Genomic DNA, 16,408 nt, shown 5'->3' with positions numbered 1-16,408 from the left:
TAGCAAGCTACAAAGACTTTAACATCTGTGGATTTCCCCAGTTTGAAACCAGCCCAATTCAGCCGTTTCTATACTTAGCAGTCTCTGTAAATACATGAGAGATGAGTTTGGCAAGCCTCTGTTCCAGCTCTGCATTACAAACTCATCACAGTGGCCTTTAAATACAGAGGTTAAAAACACACCTATAGGGAAATGCACATTTTAAATTCAAGTTAATAAACCTGTCTTCCTGTGTCTGTAAAACATGCTGTAGTTCTGTTGCTTAATATCCAAACCCTTGCCTGTTCAAGCAGTGCTATTGACTTACTTCAGAGCAACCACTCATATGGGTTCAGTCATACATACACATCATGCTAAAACATTTGCATGATGAGGCTAAAGTGACTAAACATGAAGTAGACTGTCAAAACAATAATTTCAAACTCAAGTGCATAACACTGCATGCAACTGTATATAAAGCTGAAAGGAAAGCCTTGCAATCTCAAAGAAAATTGACTTAATAAATGCAATAGCAATAATAACAGCAGCAACTACACAAGCACAGTACTTTCTAATTTTCAGAACATCACAGAAACAACAAATCATACTGATCAGAGACAGCACCTATGTGTGGTAGGTATTTGTTCAGAAGTCCTTTCAGTGCAAGGGTTACAGTCTCATTTTTTCCAAGCAGATTATGGCCCATATTCATGTGTTTAAATTATGCACAGATGCCACCCTTTTGTCCCTGCCCTCACGAATCTTGAAAACAAATAACTAACAAATAATGTATTCATTACAGTAGCAGTGTTGTAGTCACTCCAATCCATCTAAAAAAGCAACAAAATCCAGAATCAAATACATGTGCTGGTTTAACCTTCATAAATACTTTTTTCAAGTGTTATTTCTTCAGTAATATTTCATGTCCCAAGGATGATTCATCCTCCTCTAAAAAAATTAAAAATCAAGATAGACTTTACCAATGAAAAACAATGACATCTGTATGTGCTCAAATATCATTGCACTGATGCAGTATTTTAACTCTGCTCTCTGTGCCACATCTGAGACATGGCTCCTGGTTGTCTGCCCTAACAGTCAGGCTGTTACCAGCATGCAAGATGTGTGTGCTCCCTCTGTTGGCTGTCTTGCTCTTTGGTAGGGAAAAAAATCGCATAAAAGGGAAAAAAAGCCTTACTGGGAGGGAAAGCTATTTTAAGTTCTTGGCTAGGACATGAAAAATTATCTCCTACGAAAGGGATAATGAATTTAGAAAGAGAGAAAATACACAAATAACTAAATGGCTGAACTTCACCCAGCACTTGACCAGACCTTAAATTTTCCTAGCACAATATCCGGTCTCAGAGTTTTCTCTATGTAATGAATTGGCGACATGTATTACTAACACCATCAGGTTTAGGCATGCAAAAAAGTATTCAGATGTCAAAGTACTGGTATATCAAAGCACAAAAACCACCATGAAAAACTATGCAGTTGCTTATTTGCTTGCAAATGCCAAAGTTAAGCCAAAAAAGCAGATTTGGAAAAATATCGGACTATCTGTGCATATTCACAGTATTTCATACCAAGAAACCTAAATCAAAGTTTCAAATTCTCTAACAAAAATCCTTTTAAAAGGTTCTAAAATAATTCATACTTAGTAGAGATGAACACCAACAGCTATTTCATTCAGCGACACAAATCAAGCAATTATTCTGGCTTGGTAATTGCAAAGACTCAAAGTGGTGATATTGGTCATAGTACTGCCTACACAGTACTTTCGGCAGGTAATTAGCTAGTATGATGTCAGGGATTCAGACTTCTTTACTCAGTAACACCATCAAACAACTGTATTGCAAGAACACAAGAAATGCCGGCACATCTCCCGGCAAGACCCTTCACTCAGGAGCTTCTGAACCCAGCAGAGTTCTCCGGCAGGGGAAAAATAATAAAACAGGGCAAGACTACACAGGACCCTCCTGTGAGAATAAACAGGGCTCTCTTGCAAAGCCACAAGTTGTTAAACAAAAACATATTAGGTAACGAGAAGGTTTAGTGAGCCAGTGACTTATTAGTCAACACAGGGGCGTGTGGCGGGCTGGAATTCCCAAATCAGATTGTCTGCCAGACAGTCAATTCCATTACACTGCTCTGACAAAATCTGCAAAACCTTCAGACAGCTATCCTCCTGCAACGTCTGGAAGGACATCCAGCAAGCAGATCCGTGTTTTCAAGATTCGTGATCCAGGAGCAGAGGTCTATTCTGTTTTAGCTTTCTAGTTTCATTGTGACTTCTTTGTTTCTCTCACCCACCATAAACTGAACACCAGCCTGCAGAGCTGCAGTGGGTTACCAGTTGACATCCTTGACAGAAAAATAAAGGCGCCACTTACACCATTATTACAACATTGTACTTAAAAGCTTTAAATCTTCCTCCACTATATCATCAGGCTCCATCCTCATTAGATATTGTGGCTGCAGCACACAATACTGTTTAAAATACAGTGAAACCAAGCTATAGCTTTTGCCTGCTGAGGAACTGGTGAGTACAGAGCATTGCTGAGGAGTGGATATGAAACATGAATGTATTTCTCTCTTGACAGCAATGAAGTGACGATACCTTGGTCTTTGTATTGCACAAAAAAATGTTACTAGATCCTAGCTAAGACTAATGGTTAGAAAAAAGCTTGTCCTCACTCTGTAACCTACAGAGGTGAAGATCATGCATGCTCTTGACACTAATCAAGTTAAGGCATTCTCTCACCTTCCTTTTTTCTTTTTCTTTCTCTTTTTTTTTCCCCTGAAAGAAGGAAATAAAAACACTCTATTCTGTTTTATCCTGATTAGTCCTGATCATGTGAATACTCCTCTGCCTCCATCAGGACTCAGAAAATAATAGCTGCACAATTTTTGCTCTATGGGGCCCAAGCCTGGGTTTATAGTGTAAAATCCTGATATTGGTCAACTCTTTACATACCAAAATGGATCAGCATTCTCTTTAGCAGAACTTTCAGTCCATATCACTCTGCCAAAGGAAACAGCTCAAGGGCAATATAAAGCATCTCTGTAACTTTTCTTTCAAAAGTTCTGCCTGTGGCACTGAAGAACCTTACAGGAATCTGAGCTAAGGACATGCAGTCGACACATCTTTCTTGAAAAGATTTTGGGCAATGATGGCAGAAGACAAGAAAAACCCTAAATCCTAAAACTCTAGGACTAGAATAACAAATACATTGTAACTGCCACTTATTTCTGGCTTCTTCTAAGCTCTGATTTTCATATCTGCATATTTCTTGAAGAAACATGAACACAGAATTAATATTAACACTAAGCACTTTAGACAACAAATAGAGAAAGTAAACACAACCATCTAGGTCTCCACCCATGTTGTGTGCCATACTGAGTAGTTTTTAGCTACAAAGATAGAAAAAGATCCCAAAGAGTTTGCCAGCTAAGAGAGTAGTCCATCAAATACTCAGAAAAATAGCATACAAATAATGTGTATGACAGTCATTTTGAATCTGAGATTCAAATTATTATTATTATTCAAATTACATTAGCCAGTGAATAGCTCCCCTCCAAGAATTCATGTATTTATTAAAGAAGTGACATAATTCAGCAACATTGCTTGCAATAGGGAAGAGGATATGAGAAGGTCAAATGTAGCTGTGTGGTGGTTATGCTCCATGGAGTTGTAATAAGAAGCATCAATGTACTTGTTTACAAAGATTTATTAAATCTAATGTGACTAGTTACTTATAATGGTGGCTTAAAGCATATTTAAAAAGAAGGGTAGAAATATGGGCCCAGTGTCACCTGTACTTTTCAGAAAATACATACACCATGAATTGTTAAGATTCCTTAATCCAAAACTAGTAGCGATCTGTGGTATTGCTGATGTACTCCTTCTGTGACTAAATACAGAGTAAGTGCCTCTCAAGGATTTCATCGGCATGTACATTGAATTAAATAACTTAAAGAATAGAAAGAATATTTTCTCTCAAAGTGGGGCAAGTAAATTATTAAAAAGAAGTTTTTTTTAAAACAACTCCTCACTGAATAAGGTTTCTGTAGTGATCTCTGCAGTATAATGAGTGCAATTACTGAGAGAGAATGTCAGTTGTATTTTAGCTCAAACATAAACAGCAAAGATAGTTGCTGATACATCTGGAAAGCCCATTATCCTTTAGAAAAGAAACTTATTTAAATTTTGAACTTCAAAATACAAAAGTCCAGAATGCCTTAAAATGGAAATGCACATATATATATCTTACCTCAACATACATTTTGAAATTGACAAGAGAAGTAGACAAGATTTTGATATAATGTATTCAGATTGGTTCTAGTCACTAACCAATTACCATGAAGCACTGTGAGATACCAAAAAACCCAAACAAACAAACAAAAAAATCTGAAAGGTGCTATGTAAAATTTACTTTAAATTCCACAGATACCTGCCATTAAGGTTTAAGTACCCTGAACTTAAATTAAAAAAAAAAATTCTTACATTGTGAAACAAATGACAGTACAAATCTATCTATTCATAAGAAATCTATCATGTCGTAAGAAACATTTGCATAATGGGCAGCAGGAGAGCATAGGGTACTCAGCTCATATTTAGCATTAGTCCCTATGTTACTGGCCAGCTTTATTACGGCAGCACGAAGAAGTCTTACTGTGGAACAACATCCCTGTGACTTAGAGAGCATACCTGTGCATACCTGTTCTATCTCAGGATCTAGCAGACACAAACATACTTTTATAAATACTAGAATCATTGTCAGCTAACAAAAATATAATATACAAATACATATCACAAATGCAAGTCATTGTAAAAGGACATTTCAGTTTTAACTACAGTAAAAATACAAAAAACAGGATCACAGAATAAGTCACCCCTCAAGCCATAAAAAATTTATTTTTCATCTGATAGCTATCACATGATTATATAACTGATACATTTTTTTTTCTAATCCTACTGAAAAAAATAAAGCCAAACAAAAACCATAAACAAAACAAAACACCAAGCAACAACAACAAAAACTAAACAAACCTTTCAGAACAAGTGAACGAAATTTTTATGTTTAAACAAAGGAATTTGAAATAAATATTCTCCTTTCCTGCACTTGAGACCATGCTGGACTATTTTAGTAGCTATTTATGCCTTTACTACAAAGAACACTTGACTTAGGAAACAGATTCACAATCCCTTTGAACTGGCATGGTTCCACACTGCTGCTAACAGATATTTCTGCTGACACAAAGAAGAGGTAATGAGAAGCGAGAAGATGGCAGAAGAGCAGATAGCTTTTTGCAGTAGCAACAAGACTTTTCAGATGGAATAGATATCAGTTTTCCATAATTTTTATTAGTCTACCTAGGGAACAGAAATTATAGTTCTTCAGTGATCAAGATTAGTATTTTATGCCTTTAATGTACCATCAGGTTTTCGCCATGGTTTTCTGAGTTCTGGTTTCTCAGCAAGTGATAAGAAGACTAGTAAGAGCTTGTGATGAGTGTTCCAAAAAAATATATGTGGATAGAAAACACAGCTGTCAACAGCCTTAAGGATGAGATCAGTCAACAACTTGTTTTGGTGACAGAAATATCCAATTGTTACCATACTGCTAACTGCATCTCAGTCAGTGACAAAAGCAGACTTTCCCTATTTCAACTCATGTATTTCTCCCTAAAACAATGCTAGATTTGAATTTGGGATAAAAGAAATTCTGTACCTACATAGGTGATGGTTCAGGACATGGTTTCAGATATCTGTGTCTTTCAGTTAGTTCTGGAGTAACTGCAAGGCACGAATCTTTAGCATTTTCAGAATTGCAGAAAACAGTGATGCTCACTTGGTCATACAGTACCATCCACAAGCTAATTTCAGACAGAGATAAAAAAAAGACACAAATATTCTAAATGACATATGTGAGCAACAAAGCACCAAGTCTCTGCAATTCTTTTATCTACTTCCTCCTTTTTCATGACTTCCTAAAGGGTGCTTCTTGAATATCAAATTATGAATATGATAGGGACAGCAAGTAATGTGAGATAGCCATTTGTTTAGCAGGGCTAACCCCAAGCCACTAGTGCTTGCACAAGCTGTTAAGCCCTGTCATTATACCAGAGCTTTCCAGAGGCCAAGTGCAGAAGGGTCATCTCTCTGAGAAACTGTATACCCTTTACTTCATGTTTTGCTCTCTGGGGTTAGCTGTAATGTGACCTTCAGAATGACTTGAAGCTCGAGGTTGGAAAAGTACAGATGCTGCAGCAGATCTGAAGAGCAGCAGTGGTGTGAGAGGAGTTCCAAGGCAAAGCCACGAAAAAGACCATGATGCTGCAGGGCAGACTTGAGGCACCCTCAGCCCCCGCCTTGTGCCGCAGGCTGTGTGCTTTCTATGCACAGAAAAGGAAAGAAGGAAAAAAAGTACATGCAATGCTAAAAAGAAATACTATGAGGATTTAAGAAAGAAAACAATACAAAGCCTGCAGCTCAAGAACTCAGACTGCACACTAGAAATTACTTTCCATTTAGCTAGGATATTCTGGCGATCAGACAAAACCAGAAAAAGTATGCACACTTGATGCTTTGTATTTATTATAATCTTTATGTAAATGTCATGGTATCTTTAATTTTCTTTGCTAATACAATTTCTGGCCTTCCACAGTGAAGTCTGTGTTTGTCAAAAGTACAATTTTTCCATTAGACAAGATTTTTTAGCATCTGAGGGTAAATGTTTAAACAAAAGATTAGGGAAAACATCATTCAATTGCAGTTTTTTGAAGAGGCAAACACTATGCTTTTAACACACCCTTCAAAATGTCTTTTAGCTACCATTTTAGTTTATGTTCACTGTTATCATAAACTATAAATATAAAAATTATGTGTATGTTCTTACTGGTAGGTATGTGTCTGCTTTCATGCACAAAATTCTGTTTCTATTTCTAAATAGAAACTGCTTCTGCTCCAAAGAATTTGTACTCCAAGAATCCCAAGAAACAAAGGCCTCAAAAGTTCTCCATCTATCATCCCTTTATGTCCAAGGGTCTTGAGGAGTAGGGAGGAAAAGGACATCAATACCCTTCTCTTCAGACTCAGCATTACAAGCATGCCCAAAGAAATATAGTCATTATTCTTGCCAGTATTCTCAAGCAAACTTGGTTGTGGGGCATTTTGGGTTTTCTTTCCCTCTCCTAAATTATAAAAGGAGATGGTTTCAAAATTGCATCAGTTTTCAGATCGGAAAAATTAAAGAGAAAAAGAAAGACAGTACCAGAATACATAATATTGTCCAATTCATGGACAAATTTTAAGGAAATTTTATGCACAAATAGGTATGGAGCTAAAATTTAATTATAAATTACACAGAACAATTCCTATCTAAGAATCCTGAGGTTTACAAAAGAAAAGGTTATCCCAAAGTCTAATAAAACATTATGCCTGAATGTCCCTTTCTCACACACCAAAGGGTACTGCTATTGTTCCCCAGCAAGGCAGACAGCTGGCACTGCACTCTGAGCGCCAGCACGGCTGTAGCCAGCAACTCATTTACGACCCCAGCATCAGTCAGTCAAAGCAGATAATTTAGCAGAAAACCTCCCAGGCTGGTAGTCCTCCCATCCCTCACTCCCCCCACATGGCAGTAGACAGGTCTGGTCAGGCTGCACAATTCCCAGCCTTCAAAAGCCCAACATTTTTCATGTTCATTTGAGAGGTTCTTTCCCTCAGATTCAAAGTGCTTTCACAAACGTGTTAGTGGGTGAGAGCTTTCTATTCTCACACTAGATGTGATTAATTTGTGGCATTCACGTGGCTAGTTCGGCGCAGACAATGGGAATGGACTGGCTCACACCCCATCTACAAGCAATTTGTGCCACAGAAGTCCAGACTTTAAGAAAAAAGGCTTTGACAGTAGCAAGTTTCCTGCTTGTTATGGATGGTGCTGAGTGAAACAAAATCAAGTATTTCTGCAAAAAGAAAGAAGGTAGCTCTATTACCAATAGCACAATTATTATTAGAATAGACCTAATAGAGACAGAACAACCTTTTTTTCATTCCTGCACAGATGACAACAAAACACATTAAAAAAGCAAAACCTGATTTGTAAATTTTGTTTGATTCATCCAGCAAAGAGTACACACTAAGAAAGCAGGGACAGGAAACCTGAATAAAAATAGGTTTAACCCAGATATTCAGATCTCCCTCTTCCATTTACACTTACATGTGCAGAAGGGCATAGTAAAATAGCAAGAGAGATATTTTTTGAATCCTCTTCTCTTGGTATATTATTCTAGCTAAAGCCCTCAATGACAGTTCTATGCAGTCCTGCAATCAATCTCAGGGCTTATGTTTGATGGAGTAAGATAGTAAGAACTCACAAGCGTTTGCTGTTCATCTCTATCAAAGAATACTTGAACTTTCTTTATTCCAGTTTACCTTCTATACAGACAAGCGTTGAAGATCACCTCTCAGCCCTCCCAAATAAGCTCACTTGTACCATACATCAGAAAGACAGCACTGACTCAAAATTCATACATAGATACATAGATATCAGAGTGTGCTGGACTGAGATTTTATCTCCTATATATACACATTGGCTGGCCTATTGAAACACGCTATCAGATGCATTGGGTAAACATGCAGATTCTAACCTGCATCAAAAAAAGTAATGTTATTCTCAGTGTTATTCACAAAGCAGCATCTTTCAGTTCTTCTGATTGTCTGACATAAGCTAAGGTACAGCAGTCTCAGACCATGCTGCCTATCATTATTAGAAGTATTTAATTGTTTGCTGCCTCTCTGGAAAGATTTAAGAGAAAATTGAAAGGTACAAAACAGGAAAACTAAAAATGAGTAATGGATGTCTACTTAACCATACATCCACATGTGCTTAAAACTAAATGGACCAAATAGCAAAGAAGGAGCTGGTGTATTCCAAAATGCAATATCAGTAAATGGAAGGTCCTCTTAATTTCTATCAATTAACCCAGTACCTTAAAGTCAGCAATTACATACAGAAGCATGCCCTGCAGTGGCCTTGAATTTGTTTCATAGCCAAGGCATATAATTAGTCCTGATTAATATCCCGCATTGCACATCAACAGTATCAGCAAACCTGAATGATCTACACTGCTGCTGCCACAGGAAGCCTTAGTTGTCTGATCAGTGCCTTTATCAAAGCACTCTGCCCAAATGAGATTGAGGGCTGATTTGGCACACACACTGCCTGATTTATTAAGAGAGAAACTGTGCTGCCTTCCATGTAATCATATTAATCCCTTGCATCAACTAATTAAAACACAAGGAAAGATTTTACTTATGTGTGAGCAATTACAAGAAGTTCCTGGTTGACATCCAAATGGATTCATGACATTAATTTGTGAACAACAAGGCCTTGTGTATTAGGGAATTTTAACAGGTGAGTTTACACACAGTATGCACATTTTCATTAATTGTGAGCACATTAAAAAGCAATAGGTGTGAACCTTACCTAAACAAAAGATTATTCACAAGACTGCTTCTAAGGAAAAACAATTAGAGCAGAATAAATTTCCAAGGATATACATAAAAATTTACCCAAAAAAGCCCCTCTGCAAGACTAGTTAATTTTCTGAAGCATGTAACTTCAACTGCTTCAGTAGAATATACATTTTGCTAACATTAACTTCTTGGATTAGATTTGTCTGTAAGTGAAAGTGAGTGACTAATGGTAGAACTGGTAGCAGCTGTTACTGGGGATCACTCCCAGCTAAAGTGGTCTGTGCAAAAAGCTTCATCAAAAGCTGTGCAACCTGCTGTGTGGCTTCTGTTCCTCTGGTTTGCCTCAGTCAGAATGGGAAACGCTCCAGCATGAGGGATGCAAATAATCCAACATGGGGGTGGCACACGAGAACCCACAGGGTCATTCAAACCAAGGCACTCAGAGATAAAGCAACACACTACGGTTACAAGCTTGAAGTGCACCATCAGTGAATATTTCACTGCGCAGATGGCTTGTTGTCTGGGTACAGCATAATGCAACTAAAGCAAATAAAACAGATCTTTTTTCTTTCTTTCTTTTCCTTTTCTTGTATTTTTATTGTTTATTTATTGTTTTTATTGTTATTAACATTTTGGAGGGATGATGCTGAATTATGCCACCCACCTTACAAACTGCCAATTAAAACACAACAGCAAACAAATGTATGTCAGCACTTTGCTTTCTGAGTAAAATCATACCACAATTGATAATCCACATTCCCCTCCACACTACAATGGGATTCTCCTGTTAGAATTTCCAGCATGTTTAAAAAGCAAGGGCTGTCAATGATTCTCACACTGACAAGGGAGTGAACATACGCCCTTGTGTGTGGAGGAATATACAACAGAGGTACAAGCTTCCTTTACTCCTGAGAAATGAAAGACTTGACATATTTTAGCAACTACATAATATAACTTGGGAGTATTACTGTCTGAAAAGCAATGGTTGTTCCCTAAAAATGATATTTATTATTCATACACAGTAATCTCCCCACAGCACAGCAAAATCTCAGTGAGAGCAGTACCATAGAAAACCTAGCTAAGGAAATGTATTTTGAAGAGACATAGAGTACTAAATATTATAAATAAAGTAAAATTTCCTAACTTCTGTCAGGAGCATAGCAGTCTCTTTGGGGAGGGCAAGGAGCAGAGGTATTGCTGGAGTTGGGGTTGGAAAGGGGAGGAAGAGAGGGAGAAGGGGTGAGAAATATGGAGAAAAAATCTAGAACTGTTTCAGTGCAGACTAATTTAGTAAAATGAGAGACATTTAAGTGGATTGTGTGAACTCCTCCTCTCTCTGCTGCTCTGGTACCCTTCCCACATCTGTCTTTAATTGCCCAGGGCACCTCCTGCTGTCTTCCTCAACACTGGCACTCTGCCTTGCCAAGAAATCCTTAACCTGATCTGCTGTGTCCTGATCAGCTGTACCACTACAAGATCTCACCAAGAGATAGAAGAAAAGAAAAAGGCTCAGTAAGAAAACAGACTTTAAGCTGCAGTACTGTTCCAGCCCCAGTTCTCTGCAAAATCAGTGCTACCCAAGCTGGCAGCAGCAAGTGGCTACAGTCCCACAGGAGAGCAGAGCCATAGTACTGAGACAAATACACGTTTCCTTAACTGTAAATTATGAGCAAATGCTGAAATTATGTAGGCAAATATATATGAAATGCAGTCATGAAATAATTTTACATCCTGCTAGACAATTTTAGAGCATATTATTTGGAGTTTTTGTAGTACAAAGAACTCTGAACATGAGTTCTGTATCTTACTGTCCCTTCCATCACACTCCCTATTCTTCATTCCACCTTCACACTTAATTCAATGCTCCCTTTTCACATTGTTTTGTGAACTGGGGTTTGACAAAGGTATTTTGTAGCAACAGTTTTGTGCAGCACCATAGTGAGGCCCCTTTTATCAGTGCCTCTGTACTACCTCAGGGTTTTGACAGAAAATCCTGTGTAACACAGGCAGTGAGCTTGTCTGCCAGCACATTCCCACCATCATCAATTGGAAACGCCGACTTAAGAAAATCCACCAGTACATTCCACTTGGCTCTGCCCACTCTGACAGCAATGCCAGTGCTGGAAACAAGCACCAGGCAACTTACGCTGAGAGCTGCTACTGCCAGCCCTGAAAGTTTCCCCTCTTTTAACTATGTTACTTCAAATGTGCCACACCAGGTAGCAGGGGCAGGGGAAAAGCCTCCAGTCTATACCCTGTGGGAGAACATGTCCCAGGGTAAGGAGCTGCTGGAGGCTCTGCAAACCTTTGCCCTATGACTGCTCTCCCTCACTTTCTCAAAGAGAAAGTGGAATCCACAAGTGAGTGGAGTCATAATGACTAAAGCAAACAAGAAATCATAACAACCATTAGTTTGTCTGTCCTTGGCTTATTGTTCTGCTTTAGGTAAGGTATTAATCATGTGGGGAGTGGGAAAGGGAAGAAGAAAGTAGTAGTGAAAGCAACTATCCTATTCTCTTGCATACACTTACCTTCTGGCACAATATTCTGTATGCAAAGTTCCTGGCAATACGACATTATGTTCTCCTTCTATTTGGCCATTATTCTCAGCATGCAGCATTAAAGTCAGCTTTCTATAATAACAAGTCTTTAGGAGTTTCACTGGTGAAATGTGACTATCAAAAGTTTTAAAACAGAGCACATGGTTTCTCTTTTTTTTTTTTTTTTTTTTTGAGAATCAGAGAAAAGCTGTGAAAAAATTCTGAGAAAAAAATCAATATATATCAACTTTGGTAGCAGCAACTGTTGGCAAGTGTACCTTCTTTGAATAAAGCTGTCAATATAGCTAAGGGCTTAAGGGCTATTTTTGAGGCAGTTACCTCCCTGGACTAAAAATTAATGACTATAAACATTCTTTGTTTCTGCCCCATCCCCGCACTCCTGTGTTTTCCTGTGGTAATGAGCAGAGTCAAGCTATCACTCTTATGTGCATGTTGTGAGCACAAAGAAGGGGAGTGTGATATGATGGCAAAACTACTCCCCTCAGGCCTACCTCTTTATACAACAAACAAACAAAAAGCAACAGCAAACACCACACTAAATCCTTCTGATGAGGGGGGGAAAAGGAAACCTTAATTTGATTGATTGTGCTTAAGGCTGTGGAGGAGACATCCACACATAACTACCACACTGCATCCTGGCATGCATCCAGAATTTGAAGCGCCAGAATTATATATGGTGGCATGTGTCAGGCCATTTCACTGCACCTAACAGTTGTCTCCAGCTTCATTTCAAACTAATTAGCTGCAAAAGTCACTTGAGAAAATTCTCCCCTTCATGGGGATTTCACATTAAGGGCTCTAAAAGACATCATCCCCTATTATAGAACTGAGGAACGTGGAAAGACTAAGAAATGCTGCACCAAAATGAGATGATCAATGTTTACTACAGATCAGTCAACACTAGGGCAGAATCAAAATTAAGAAAAAAAAAAAAAGGAGAATAAAAAAAGAAAAAATCAATAAATTAGTCTGGCCAATGACAAACCTCATGGGTTTAACTTGATATGCCATTAATATGAAAAGAATTTGACAGTTTACATAAGGGATGTGACCTGGTGCCAACAACCTCTGGCTTCTACATTTTCCAGATGGCAAGAGATTAGACTAAAGTCTTTATTCTCACAAGAAGATTTTTTTCCTCCATGGAAAAACTATAAAGGACAATTCTGTTCCAAATTTCAAGTCTCTTTCACAAATGTCTACTCAATTCCAGGCCTTAACTAATGTCCATTAAAAGAAGTCTTTGGGTTTGAAGTAGTGAAGAATGAAAAGAACAAAGAAGAATTAGGAAAAAAAAGACTAAGGCAAACCTAAATTTAATGCTAGTCTTTAAAAGATATATTGACAAAAGCAGTGGGGGAAAGTTTGCACTACCATTAACTTACAGGAAAAGGTTGGCAATTTTCAATTGTGGATGTGAATGCCTACTTGAGTTTGATCTTGATGGACTTAAAACAGGGAAAAAGTTAAGCCTCCTTACATATTCAAAAATGCAGTTTTGTTAAATTCAGTATGCACCATTTTTCTCACTTTGATTTATACCACCATTGACAAAGACTTTGAAGGGCATTCCTGTTTAATATGGTAAAGAGCCACAGCACAGGGCATTGTCTCTGCTTTGCAAACGTTAATATGAAAAATCATCCCTTGACAAAGCATGACACTGTTTTCCATTAATCCCTGAAATACAGCAAAGAGGGAAACTGGAGCCTTTCATTGCCTCTCATCCAGGGAAAGACATGGATGATTAATCAAAGTGGTCCATAAGGTGAAAATATATTGTGTGAAATGTAACTTTTGCAGACAGAAATTCATAACTGATCAATCAGGCTAAACATTAAAAAAAAAATCAAAACATATTTTTCAGTGCCCAAGGTATCAAAAAAGTCATCTGTGAGAGTTGTTCACTTCTCCCTTCAACCATCAAAAAGTATTACCTCATTTTTTGCTTTAGTGGCATCACCATAGTAACCCTTCCCCTGCAAGAAATATTCCCCAAAGGCCACCACCCCCTCCAGCACATGCCTTCAAGACCTCGTATCTTTGTGCCTTATAAATTGACTCGGTCCCTGAAGACTCACAGTAAATTCAAGTGTTGAACACACACCAAACCTCAGCCATTAAAGGATCATCTCCAAATCTAAGCTTAACAAGTGCTCTACACAAACCAGATTTTAAAGTGATCAACATTTTGGCTCAGTCCAAAATGTGGAGAAACAGAGCAGCTATTACCAAGACATTGTTTCCTTAACTAACCCCCTCTTGCCTCTCACTATTAGTAACTCATTTTACACATGATCATCTTTCATTTCCCAACATTTAGACTGGTAAAGGTAAATTTATAGTACTTTCCACATTACAATTGTGTCATTCAGATTCACAGACTAGAAAAGTCCAGCAAACAAATAACTTCAGAATGTTATTTAAGGAAGTGTGCCAAGATTCCGTCATTGCACCAGGTTTTCCTCAGTGGTCTAGGGGAAAAGATGGATAATATACCCAGTAATCACTTTATAGGCTTCCTTTGCAAGGAGTAAATGATACAGTTTTGTTTGTAAAATATTTTGAGGAATGGTCAAACCCTAGAATTAATATTAGGGCTCAGGGATGTAAAAATATCTGCCATAAAGTGTTCTCTTATTAAAGACAGTAAAGGTGTTTTTAGCCAAGTTATTTTACCATTTTGCACCAGTTCTGAAATCTTCTGTGCTTATCAAATTAGATAAATAAGGGGTTTGACACACTGATAAATAACATTTCAGTCCCACACTTGGGCCGCCTGGGGCTACACTGCAGCAGGACAGGAGAGTTAATTCTTCCAAAGACTTTTCCCCACATTCTCACGAGCAGAGAGCTGCTATGCACCAATTAACAGGAGTAAATCAGTTTCATAGGATTCAGAAATAAACTTTTTCTTTGCCCATGCTGTTGCTTCAGATGACAGCCACACTGCTACCCTCACTGCACACATGAAACCTTCGCTGCTTCCTCAATGCAACCTGGTATCACCCTAGTAAAAACCATGGCAGGTTTGTACACCTTTACTGGTAGTATTTTGTTTTAAACTCAGATAATGGGAACCAAAGCTTGATCATTTATTCAAAATACTCATTACCTGCACCTGTAGCTGAAGGCAGCAGAACCTTCTGTAAGAATATCAAAATACTCTTGTTGTTGCTTTTGAAAAGCAACTGGCAGAGCACTCCTTTCAACTTGATAACCTTTAGCTAAAAGCATATAATGATGCTTTTGATATTTCTCAGATTCTCAGAGACGATTATATTTAGTCAACAAACAAGGAAAATTTAGAAGAAGGTGAATTCAGCGCAGCAGAGGATGGAAGAAAGCCATGAAGATCTAACTACCTACCTTTTAATGTTCAACTCATGTTGGCAGCTTCTTTTTCTGCCCAATATTTTGGAATGTCCTTTGAAAAGACAAATTTCTTTAGATTCTTATGAAGACTTGGCTCCTTCTCTATAAATAGTCTACTTTCCTTAAGTTCTTCCCCTTTTCCTTCTCATGTATCCCTCAGTTTCATATATATATATATATATATATATATACACAGTTTTGGTTTTTCTTTAGCTACACTGTACAGCACTTTCACTCTGTTCTCTAATTCATGACTGTTTATTTCACATTTTCCAGACATATTCAGCAGAGAACTGAAAAACCAGAAGACAAGGAGTCTGAATTACTGTATGTCTGTTAGGAATTTTATAGGGAGAAAAGATCTGATATTTGACTGCTATTGAAGGAGTACTAGATTCTAGAGATGAACGAGACAGCTGGAAATTCCTTACATATATTTTGCTTTTCAGTTGCAAAAAGCTATTCTCTTTTAGGATTGAATCAGAAGGTTCTGTCTTGACAGGAAGAGTTGAAGATCAGTTTGTAAAAACAAAACAAAACAACAAAAAACCAAACCAAACAAAAAACCCACAAACAAACAAACCCCAAAATAGCAACAACAGCAAAAACAACCAAGCCACAAACTAAAGTTTTACCAAGAACCGTGCTAGTACAGTATAGCATAGCATAGCATAGCATAGCATAGCACAGTATAACAAACAAACCTGATAGCTCAGTTTATCAATGTGATTAATAGTGCACTCTGTCATGCATGATACAAACACAAGTCTTATGCAGTCTAGACAGCAGTGCACAAATTATCAGTAACAACTAATTAAAAATAAGTAATCTTAAAAATAGAAAACCTCAATTTTCTTTGGTAGTTTGTGATGCTCCTTTTAAAAGCCAGTTTATGAGAATCTAAACCAAAATTCAATTTTTTTTTGGAGGGAGAGGCAAAGTAAAACATCTTTATATTACTGGTAACACACTGAAAGAGGAATATCATTATATATATCCTTGCAATTTTGTA

General features: G+C 37.7%; 1 protein-coding gene across 1 annotated transcript in view; it reads right to left on the bottom strand.

Annotated features, from left to right (window-relative positions):
* Positions 1-16,408, bottom strand: part of EFNA5 (ephrin A5) — a 202,868-nt gene that overhangs the window by 123,403 nt on the left and 63,057 nt on the right. The window lies entirely within an intron of this gene.

This window comes from Melozone crissalis, unplaced genomic scaffold (genome assembly GCF_028551555.1).
Source record: "Melozone crissalis strain CALT ecotype California unplaced genomic scaffold, PUWL_Pcris_2 ptg000005l_1, whole genome shotgun sequence".
Classification (NCBI taxonomy): Eukaryota; Metazoa; Chordata; class Aves; order Passeriformes; family Passerellidae; genus Melozone; species Melozone crissalis.
This window is presented reverse-complemented; position numbering and strand designations above follow the sequence as displayed.